We start from the raw sequence: 11,306 nt of genomic DNA, 5'->3' as shown, positions 1-11,306 counted from the left end.
ATTAAATGATTAGGCTTTCCAGCGGTCAATGTCATCAACAGGACAGTTTTCAATGAAAAAATTAAAGTTTGGGATTTATTCTTTAAATGTCTAATGAATGTTTAAGGCAGTCTTATTTACTGGCTTTAAATTGTTTTTTAAACTGTTTTTTTCTCAGTATTATTGTTCACTGAACGATTCGACTAAAAGCCTTCAATACTTGAGTAAGATGTGGAATATATATATATATATATATATATATATATATATATATATTCTATAAAAATATTACAAATATATTTATATATTTTTCTAGCAGATTATGTAAGGAAATGCAGACATATATATTGATTCACAAGTTAACAAATATAAAACAGCAAACAAAGCAAATACGTGCATGCTTTAATTTAAATACAAATTATTTGTTGACTTCCTTTTCTGATAGGATAAAAAAGTGAGCAGTTAAATTAATGACGAAAGATTACTATATTAATTTTGATACATCAATGTGTATCTTTGCTTTATTATTTTCAGCCTCACACTAAATTCTTGTTCACAAGCTAAAGTTTCTTTTCATCCTTGGTGTCTGTAATAACAAAATCAAGACAGGTAAAAAACAGAATTAAAAAAAAGTGAACAGTAATTGAACCCTCTATGGTGTATCGTCTTTAGAAATGGTGCAGAGAAAACTGCATTTAACAAACTACAATATTCAGCCAAAGAAAAGTACCATGAGCTCGACATTTTTGCCAACAAGGAAGTGAAGGAGACATTTGCACATAGGTCACATGCTGTCAAGGCTCCATTGTGAGTTCATTTTAGATTGGGAAATACATATAAATTCAAATTTTAAGTAAATTTCAAGTTAAATAAATAAATTCAAGTTTTGGGTCATTTTTAATGTATATTTTGTAAAAATCAATCACTCAACGAGCAAAAAAAAAAAAATCTGTGTTCAATGACAAATACCTTTTAGGGGTCTTTTAGAGGTTTTAGGGTAAGGGGTTACATAGTTGCGTGATTGTTCAGTACTTTCAGGCAGTATAACAGCCTTTCTGTCTGTGTTTTAGGTTGATGTTAGTAAGTTTATAGAAGCATTGTTTAGGCCACTTTGTTTGATATAATCACAACAATTTAACGCAAGTATGGGAATTAACCTCAGGTCTTCTTGATTAAAGCCCAACGCTTTATCAACTGAGCCACTGCATCTGTTAAGTTCAAGTGTATTTTGGACGGGGTTTTATTGCAGGTTTGGCTTTATTTGTTGGAAAAATAAATATAGAAATATAATTTGACACAAGAGGGCAGTATAGCCCTATGGTTTTGAGTTTAAACTAAACCGTGACATCTACACGTTTTCCAAAGTGGACCAACGTGATTATTTCACGTCGTGATACGGGTTGGGCACTGAAGTTACAGGAGTTTCTTCCCGTTGCTAAGCAATGGAACTAGGTCGAGTATTTAAAAGGTTATGGTTAACACGGTTAACGTGGTTAAACGTCGATGTACGTTGTTTTTAGCGTACCTTTTGCTTAAACGAGGAGCTGGGGGGACGCCGGAAAAATAGACATTTTACTCATTAGGCTGCTTCATTAAAAACGTGACATTTAGACGTTTTCTTCGGCGTGGATCCATGCAAATGAATCATTTTTACCTTGAAAATAATATATATATTTTTTTTTTGCATTTTAAATAATAGAATATTTCTCAGTGATCGTAAATAAAACAAAATTCCATTTTTTCGGTTTAATGAAAACCAAAAGGTCGTTATGGCAGAGGCGAATAAACATCTAGACCCTTCCAGAGCTGAGATATCGAAACTCAAAAATTCGACCCGAAAAAAAAAAAACGACAGTGGTACCCCTTTCGTTTTTTTTTTTCGGGCGAAAAATTAAGTTTCTCCAATCTTCTCAAAACTCTGGATTCTGATAGAGGGCCATGAGACTTTAACCTGAGTGCAAAAATGGAGGCTCTAGACCCTTCCAGAGCTGAGATATCGAAACTCAAAAATTCGACCCGAAAAAAAAACGACAGTGGTACCCCTTACGTTTTTTTTTTTGGGCTAAAAATTAAGTTTCTCCAATCTTCCCAAAACTCTGGATTCTGATAGAGGGCCATGAGACTTAGACCTGAGTGCAAAAATAGAGGCTCTAGCCCCTTCCAGAGCTGAGATATCGAAACTCAAAAATTCGGCCCGAAAAAAAAAAACGACAGTGGTACCCCTTACGTTTTTTTTGGGGGGGCGAAAAATTAAGTTTCTCCAATCTTCCCAAAACTCTGGATTCTGATAGAGGGCCATGAGACTTAGACCTGAGTGCAAAAATGGAGGCTCTAGCCCCTTCCAGAGCTGAGATATCGAAACTCAAAAATTCGGCCCGAAAAAAAAAAACGACAGTGGTACCCCTTACGTTTTTTTTTTTTGGGTGAAAAATTAAGTTTTTTCCAATCTTCCCAAAACTCTGGATTCTGATAGAGGGCCATGAGACTTAGACCTGAGTACAAAAATGGAGGCTCTAGCCCCTTCCAGAGCTGAGATATCGAAACTCAAAAATTCGGCCCGAAAAAAAAAAACGACAGTGGTACCCCTTACGTTTTTTTTTTTTGGGTGAAAAATTAAGTTTTTTCCAATCTTCCCAAAACTCTGGATTCTGATAGAGGGCCATGAGACTTAGACCTGAGTACAAAAATGGAGGCTCTAGCCCCTTCCAGAGCTGAGATATCGAAACTCAAAAATTCGGCCCGAAAAAAAAAACGACAGTGGTACCCCTTACGTTTTTTTTTTTTTGGGTGAAAAATTAAGTTTCTCCAATCTTCCCAAAACTCTGGATTCTGATAGAGGGCCATGAGACTTAGACCTGAGTGCAAAAATGGAGGCTCTAGCCCCTTCCAGAGCTGAGATATCGAAACTCAAAAATTCGGCCCTAAAAAAAACGACAGTGGTACCCCTTACGTTTTTTTTTTTGGGGCGAAAAATTAAGTTTCTCCAATCTTTCCAAAACTCTGGATTCTGATAGAGGGCCATGAGACTTAGACCTGAGTACAAAAATGGATGCTCTAGCCCCTTCCAGAGCTGAGATATCAAAACACAAAAATTCGGCCCTAAAAAAAACGACAGTGGTACCCCTTACGTTTTTTTTGGGGGGCGAAAAAGTAAGTTTCTCCAATCTTCCCAAAACTCTGGATTCTGATAGAGGGCCATGAGACTTAGACCTGAGTGCAAAAATGGAGGCTCTAGCCCCTTCCAGAGCTGAGATATCAAAACACAAAAATTCGGCCCGAAAAAAAAAACGACAGTGGTACCCCTTACGTTTTTTTTGGGGGGCGAAAAATTAAGTTTCTCCAATCTTCCCAAAACTCTGGATTCTGATAGAGGGCCATGAGACTTAGACCTGAGTGCAAAAATGGAGGCTCTAGCCCCTTCCAGAGCTGAGATATCGAAACTCAAAAATTCGGCCCGAAAAAAAAAACGACAGTGGTACCCCTTACGTTTTTTTGGGGGGGGCGAAAAATTAAGTTTCTCCAATCTTCCCAAAACTCTGGATTCTGATAGAGGGCCATGAGACTTAGACCTGAGTGCAAAAATGGAGGCTCTAGCCCCTTCCAGAGCTGAGATATCAAAACACAAAAATTCGGCCCGAAAAAAAAAACGACAGTGGTACCCCTTACGTTTTTTTTTCTTTGGGCGAAAAATTAAGTTTCTCCAATCTTCCCAAAACTCTGGATTCTGATAGAGGGCCATGAGACTTAGACCTGAGTGCAAAAATGGAGGCTCTAGCCCCTTCCAGAGCTGAGATATCGAAACTCAAAAATTCGGCCCGAAAAAAAAACGACAGTGGTACCCCTTACGTTTTTTTTGGGGGGCGAAAAATTAAGTTTCTCCAATCTTCCCAAAACTCTGGATTCTGATAGAGGGCCATTAGACTTAGACCTGAGTGCAAAAATTGAGGCTCTAGCCCCTTCCAGAGCTGAGATATCGAAACTCAAAAATTCGGCCCGAAAAAAAAACGACAGTGGTACCCCTTACGTTTTTTTTTTGGGGCGAAAAATTAAGTTTCTCCAATCTTCCCAAAACTCTGGATTCTGATAGAGGGCCATGAGACTTAGACCTGAGTGCAAAAATGGAGGCTCTAGCCCCTTCCAGAGCTGAGATATCATACATACATACATCTTCTTCCGCTCATCCGGGGCCGGGTCGCGGGGGCAGCAGTCTAAGCAGAGATGCCCAGACTTCCCTCTCCCTAGACACTTCCTCCAGCTCTTCTGGGGGGATACCGAGGCGTTCCCAGGCCAGCCGGGAGACATAGTCTCTCCAGCGTGTCCTAGGTCTTCCCCGGGGCCTCCGCCCAGTGGGACGTGCCCGGAACACCTCCCCAGGAAGGCGTCCAGGAGGCATCCGGAACAGATGCCCGAGCCACCTCAGCTGACCCCTCTCGATGTGGAGGAGCAGCGGCTCTACTCTGAGCTCCTCCCGAGTGACCGAGCTTCTCACCCTATCTCTAAGGGATCGCCCAAGCACCCTGCGGAGAAAGCTCATTTCAGCCGCCTGTATCCGGGATCTTGTCCTTTCGGTCATGACCCAAAGCTCATGACCATAGGTGAGAGTAGGAACGTAGATTGACTGGTAAATCGAGAGCTTTGCCTTACGGCTCAGCTCCTTCTTCACCACAACAGATCGGTACATCGACCGCATTACTGCTGAAGCTGCACCGATCCGTCTGTCAATCTCCCGTTCCATCCTTCCCTCACTCGTGAACAAAACCCCAAGATACTTAAACTCCTCCACTTGAGGAAGGATCTCTCCACCAACCTGAAGTGGGCAAGCCACCCTTTTCCGGCTGAGGACCATGGCCTCGGATTTGGAGGTGCTTATTTTCATCCCAGCCGCTTCACACTCGGCTGCAAACCGTCCCAGTGCATGTTGAAGGTCCTGGTATGAAGGGGCCAACACGACAACATCATCCGCGAAGAGCAGAGACGAAATCGTGTGGTCCCCAAACCTGACACCCTCCGGCCCCTGGCTGCGCCTAGAAATTCTGTCCATAAAAATTATGAACAGAACCGGCGACAAAGGGCAGCCCTGCCGGAGTCCAACATGCACCGGGAAGAAGTCTGACTTACTACCGGCAATGCGAACCAAGCTCCTGCTTCGGTCATACAGGGACCGGACAGCCCTTAGCAAAGGACCCCGGACCCCATATTCCCGGAGCACCCTCCACAGGCCGCCTCGGGGGACACAGTCGAATGCCTTCTCCAAATCCACAAAACACATGTGGACTGGTTGGGCAAACTCCCATGAACCCTCCAGCACCCTGTAGAGAGTATAGAGCTGGTCCAGTGTTCCACGGCCAGGACGAAAACCGCACTGTTCCTCCTGAATCCGAGGTTCCACTATCGGCCGTATTCTCCTCTCCAGTACCCTGGCATAGACTTTCCCAGGGAGGCTGAGAAGTGTGATCCCCCTATAGTTGGAACACACCCTCCGGTCCCCCTTCTTAAAAAGAGGAACCACCACCCCGGTCTGCCATCCCAGAGGCACTGTCCCCGACCGCCACGCGATGCTGCAGAGGCGTGTCAACCAAGACAGCCCCACAGCATCCAGAGACTTAAGGTATTCGGGGCGGATCTCATCCACCCCCGGTGCCTTGCCACCGAGGAGTTTCTTGACTACCTCGGTGACCTCAGCTAGGGTGATGGACGAGTCCACCTCCGAACCCTCAGCCTCTGCTTCCTCAATGGAAGACGTGACGGCGGGATTGAGGAGGTCCTCGAAGTATTCCTTCCACCGTCCGACGACATCCCCAGTCGAGGTCAACAGCCGCCCACCCCTACTGTAAACAGCATTGGTAGGGGACTGTTTCCCCTTCCTGAGGCGCCGGACAGTTTGCCAGAATTTCTTCGAGGCCAGCCGATAGTCCTTCTCCATGGCCTCACCGAACTCCTCCCAGGCCCGAGTTTTTGCCTCCACGACCACCCGGGCCGCAGTCCGCTTGGCCTGCCGGTACCTGTCAGCTGCCTCCGGAGTCCCACGAGCCAACCAGGCCCGACAGGACTCCTTCTTCAGCTTGACGGCATCCTTTACTTCCGGTGTCCACCACCGGGTTCGAGGATTGCCGCCTCGACAGGCACCGGAGACCTTACGGCCACAGCTCCGAGCAGCCGCTTCGACAATGGAGGTGGAGAACATGGTCCACTCAGACTCAATATCTCCAGCCTCCTTCGGGATCTGGTCGTAGCTCTGCCGGAGGTGAGAGTTGAAGATCTTTCTGACAGGAGATTCGGCCAAACGTTCCCAGCAAACCCTTACAGTACGCTTGGGTCTGCCGAGTCCGTCCAGCCTCCTCCCCCGCCATCGGATCCAACTCACCACCAGGTGGTGATCAGTTGACAGCTCCGCCCCTCTCTTCACCCGAGTGTCCAAGACATACGGCCGCAGGTCAGATGAAACGACCACAAAGTCGATCATCGACCTACGGCCTAGGGTGTCCTGGTGCCACGTGCACTGGTGGACACCCTTATGCTTGAACATGGTGTTCGTTATGGACAAACTGTAACTAGCACAGAAGTCCAATAACTGAACACCACTCGGGTTCAGGTCGGGGGGGCCGTTCCTCCCAATCACGCCCCTCCAGGTGTCACTGTCGTTACCCACGTGAGCGTTGAGTCCCCCAGTAGAACAACGGAGTCCCCAGTCGGGGCACTTTCCAGCACCCCTCCCAGAGACTCCAAGAAGGCCGGGTACTCTACACTGCCGTTTGGCCCGTAGGCACAAACGACAGTGAGAGACCTATCCCCGACCCGTAGGCGCAGAGAAACAACCCTCTCGTTCACCGGGGTAAACTCCAACACATGGCGGCTGAGCTGGGGGGCTATAAGCAAGCCCACACCAGCCCGCCGCCTCTCACCATGGGCAACTCCAGAGTGGTGAAGAGTCCATCCTCTCTCAAGGAGTGTGGCTCCAGAACCCAAGCCATGCGTAGAGGTGATTCCGACTATCTCTAGTCGGAACCTCTCAACCTCACGCACAATCTCGGGCTCCTTCCCCGCCAGTGAGGTGACGTTCCACGTCCCTAAGGCTAGAATCCGTGTCCAGGGATCGGGTCGCCGAGGCCCCTGCCTTCGACTGCCGCCCAATCCTCTCTGCACCGGCCCCTTACGGCTCCTCCTGCAGGTGGTGAGCCCACGGGAAGACGGTCCCACGTCGCTTCTTCGGGCTGAGCCCGGCCGGACCCCATGGGGAGAGGCCCGGCCACCAGGCGCTCGCATACGAGCCCCGACCCCGGGCCTGGCTCCAGGGTGGGGCCCCGGCTGCGCCATACCGGGCGACGTCATGGTCCTTGGGTGTATTTCCTTCATAAGGGGGTTTTTGAACCGCTCTTAGTCTGACCCGTCGCCTAGGACCTGTTTGCCTTGGGAGACCCTACCAGGGGCATATAGCCCCAGACAACATAGCTCCTAGGGTCATTCGGGTACTCAAACCCCTCCACCACGTTAAGGTGGCAGTTCAAGGAGGGGTCAAAACTCAAACTCGAAACTCAAAAATTCGGCCCTAAAAAAACGACAGTGGTACCCCTTACGTTTTTTTTTTGGGCGAAAAATTAAGTTTCTCCAATCTTCCCAAAACTCTGGATTCTGATAGAGGGCCATGAGACTTAGACCTGAGTGCAAAAATGGAGGCTCTAGCCCCTTCCAGAGCTGAGATATCGAAACTCAAAAATTCGGCCTGAAAAAAAACCGACAGTGGTACCCCTTACGTTTTTTTTTTTGGGGGGGTGAAAAATTAAGTTTCTCCAATCTTCCTAAAACTCTGGATTCTGATAGAGGGCCATGAGACTTAGACCTGAGTGCAAAAATGGAGGCTCTAGCCCCTTCCAGAGCTGAGATATCGAAACTCAAAAATTCGGCCCGAAAAAAAAACGACAGTGGTACCCCTTACGGTTTTTTTTTTGGGCGAAAAATTAAGTTTCTCCAATCTTCCCAAAACTCTGGATTCTGATAGAGGGCCATGAGACTTAGACCTGAGTGCAAAAATGGAGGCTCTAGCCCCTTCCAGAGCTGAGATATCGAAACTCAAAAATTCGTCCCGAAAAAAAAAACCGACAGTGGTACCCCTTACGTTTTTTTTTTGGGCGAAAAATTAAGTTTCTCCAATCTTCCCAAAACTCTGGATTCTGATAGAGGGCCATGAGACTTAGACCTGAGTGCAAAAATGGAGGCTCTAGCCCCTTCCAGAGCTGAGATATCGAAACTCAAAAATGCGGCCCTAAAAAAAAACGACAGTGGTACCCCTTACTTTTTTTTTTTTGGGCGAAAAATTAAGTTTCTCCAATCTTCCCAAAACTCTGGATTCTGATAGAGGGCCATGAGACTTAGACCTGAGTGCAAAAATGGAGGCTCTAGCCCCTTCCAGAGCTGAGATATCAAAACTTAAAAATTCGGCCCGAAAAAAAAATCGACAGTGGTACCCCTTACGTTTTTTTTTTTTTGGGCGAAGAATTAAGTTTCTCCAATCTTCCCAAAACTCTGGTTTCTGATAGAGGGCCATTAGACTTAGACCTGAGTGCAAAAATGGAGGCTCTAGCCCCTTCCAGAGCTGAGATATCGAAACTCAAAAATTCGGCCCGAAAAAAAAACGACAGTGGTACCCCTTACGTTTTTTTTTTTTGGGCGAAAAATTAAGTTTCTCCAATCTTCCCAAAACTCTGGATTCTGATAGAGGGCCATGAGACTTAGACCTGAGTGCAAAAATTGAGGCTCTAGCCCCTTCCAGAGCTGAGATATCGAAACTCAAAAATTCGGCCCGAAAAAAAAAACGACAGTGGTACCCCTTATGTTTTTTTTTTGGGGGCGAAAAATTAAGTTTCTCCAATCTTCCCAAAACTCTGGATTCTGATAGAGGGCCATGGGACTTGTACCTGAGTGCAAAAATGGAGGCTCTAGCCCCTTCCAGAGCTGAGATATTGAAACTCAAAAATTCGGCCCGAAAAAAAAACGACAGTGGTACCCCTTACGTTTTTTTTTTTTTGGGCGAAAAATTAAGTTTCTCCAATCTTCCCAAAACTCTGGATTCTGATAGAGGGCCATGAGACTTAGACCTGAGTGCAAAAATGGAGGCTCTAGCCCCTTCCAGAGCTGAGATATCGAAACTCAAAAATTCGGCCCGAAAAAAAAAACGACAGTGGTACCCCTTATGTGTTTTTTTTGGGGCGAAAAATTAAGTTTCTCCAATCTTCCCAAAACTCTGGATTCTGATAGAGGGCCATGGGACTTGTACCTGAGTGCAAAAATGGAGGCTCTAGCCCCTTCCAGAGCTGAGATATCGAAACTCAAAAATTCGGCCCGAAAAAAAAACGACAGTGGTACCCCTTACGTTTTTTTTTTTTTGGGCGAAAAATTAAGTTTCTCCAATCTTCCCAAAACTCTGGATTCTGATAGAGGGCCATGAGACTTAGACCTGAGTGCAAAAATGGAGGCTCTAGCCCCTTCCAGAGCTGAGATATCGAAACTCAAAAATTCGGCCCGAAAAAAAAACCGACAGTGGTACCCCTTACGTTTTTTTTTGGGGCGAAAAATTAAGTTTCTCCAATCTTCCCAAAACTCTGGATTCTGATAGAGGGCCATTAGACTTAGACCTGAGTGCAAAAATGGAGGCTCTAGCCCCTTCCAGAGCTGAGATATCGAAACTCAAAAATTCGGCCCGAAAAAAAAAAACGACAGTGGTACCCCTTACGTTTTTTTTTTTTGGGCGAAAAATTAAGTTTCTCCAATCTTCCCAAAACTCTGGATTCTGATAGAGGGCCATGAGACTTAGACCTGAGTGCAAAAATGGAGGCTCTAGCCCCTTCCAGAGCTGAGATATCGAAACTCAAAAATTCGGCCCGAAAAAAAAAAAACGACAGTGGTACCCCTTCCTTTTTTTTTTTTTGGGTGAAAATTTGAGTTTCTCCAATCTTCCCAAAACTCTGGATTCTGATAGAGGGCCATGAGACTTAGACCTGAGTGCAAAAATGGAGGCTCTAGCCCCTTCCAGAGCTGAGATATCGAAACTCAAAAATTCGTCCCGAAAAAAAAAAACGACAGTGGTATCCCTTACGTTTTTTTTTTGGGCGAAAAATTAAGTTTCTCCAATCTTCCCAAAACTCTGGATTCTGATAGAGGGCCATGAGACTTAGACCTGAGTGCAAAAATGGAGGCTCTAGCCCCTTCCAGAGCTGAGATATCAAAACTTAAAAATTCGGCCCGAAAAAAAAAAACGACAGTGGTACCCCTTACGTTTTTTTTTTTTTGGGCGAAAAATTAAATTTTCTCCTATCTTCCCAAAACTCTGGTTTCTGATAGAGGGCCATTAGACTTAGACCTGAGTGCAAAAATGGAGGCTCTAGCCCCTTCCAGAGCTGAGATATCGAAACACAAAAATTCGGCCCGAAAAAAAAAACGACAGTGGTACCCCTTACGTTTTTTTTTTTTTGGGCGAAAAATTAAGTTTCTCCAATCTTCCCAAAACTCTGGATTCTGATAGAGGGCCATGAGACTTAGACCTGAGTGCAAAAATGGAGGCTCTAGCCCCTTCCAGAGCTGAGATATCGAAACTCAAAAATTCGGCCCGAAAAAAAAAACGACAGTGGTACCCCTTATGTTTTTTTTTGGGGGCGAAAAATTAAGTTTCTCCAATCTTCCCAAAACTCTGGATTCTGATAGAGGGCCATGGGACTTGTACCTGAGTGCAAAAATGGAGGCTCTAGCCCCTTCCAGAGCTGAGATATCGAAACTCAAAAATTCGGCCCGAAAAAAAAAACGACAGTGGTACCCCTTATGTTTTTTTTTGGGGGCGAAAAATTAAGTTTCTCCAATCTTCCCAAAACTCTGGATTCTGATAGAGGGCCATGGGACTTGTACCTGAGTGCAAAAATGGAGGCTCTAGCCCCTTCCAGAGCTGAGATATCGAAACTCAAAAATTCGGCCCGAAAAAAAAAACGACAGTGGTACCCCTTATGTTTTTTTTTGGGGGCGAAAAATTAAGTTTCTCCAATCTTCCCAAAACTCTGGATTCTGATAGAGGGCCATGAGACTTAGACCTGAGTGCAAAAATGGAGGCTCTAGCCCCTTCCAGAGCTGAGATATCGAAACTCAAAAATTCGGCCCGAAAAAAAAAACGACAGTGGTACCCCTTATGTTTTTTTTTGGGGGCGAAAAATTAAGTTTCTCCAATCTTCCCAAAACTCTGGATTCTGATAGAGGGCCATGGGACTTGTACCTGAGTGCAAAAATGGAGGCTCTAGCCCCTTCCAGAGCTGAGATATCGAAACTCAAAAATTCGGCCCGAAAAAAAA

Source organism: Pimephales promelas, chromosome 7 (genome assembly GCF_988280905.1).
Source record: "Pimephales promelas chromosome 7, fPimPro1.hap1.1, whole genome shotgun sequence".
Lineage (NCBI taxonomy): Eukaryota > Metazoa > Chordata > Actinopteri > Cypriniformes > Leuciscidae > Pimephales > Pimephales promelas.
Note: the sequence above shows the minus strand (reverse complement) of the source record.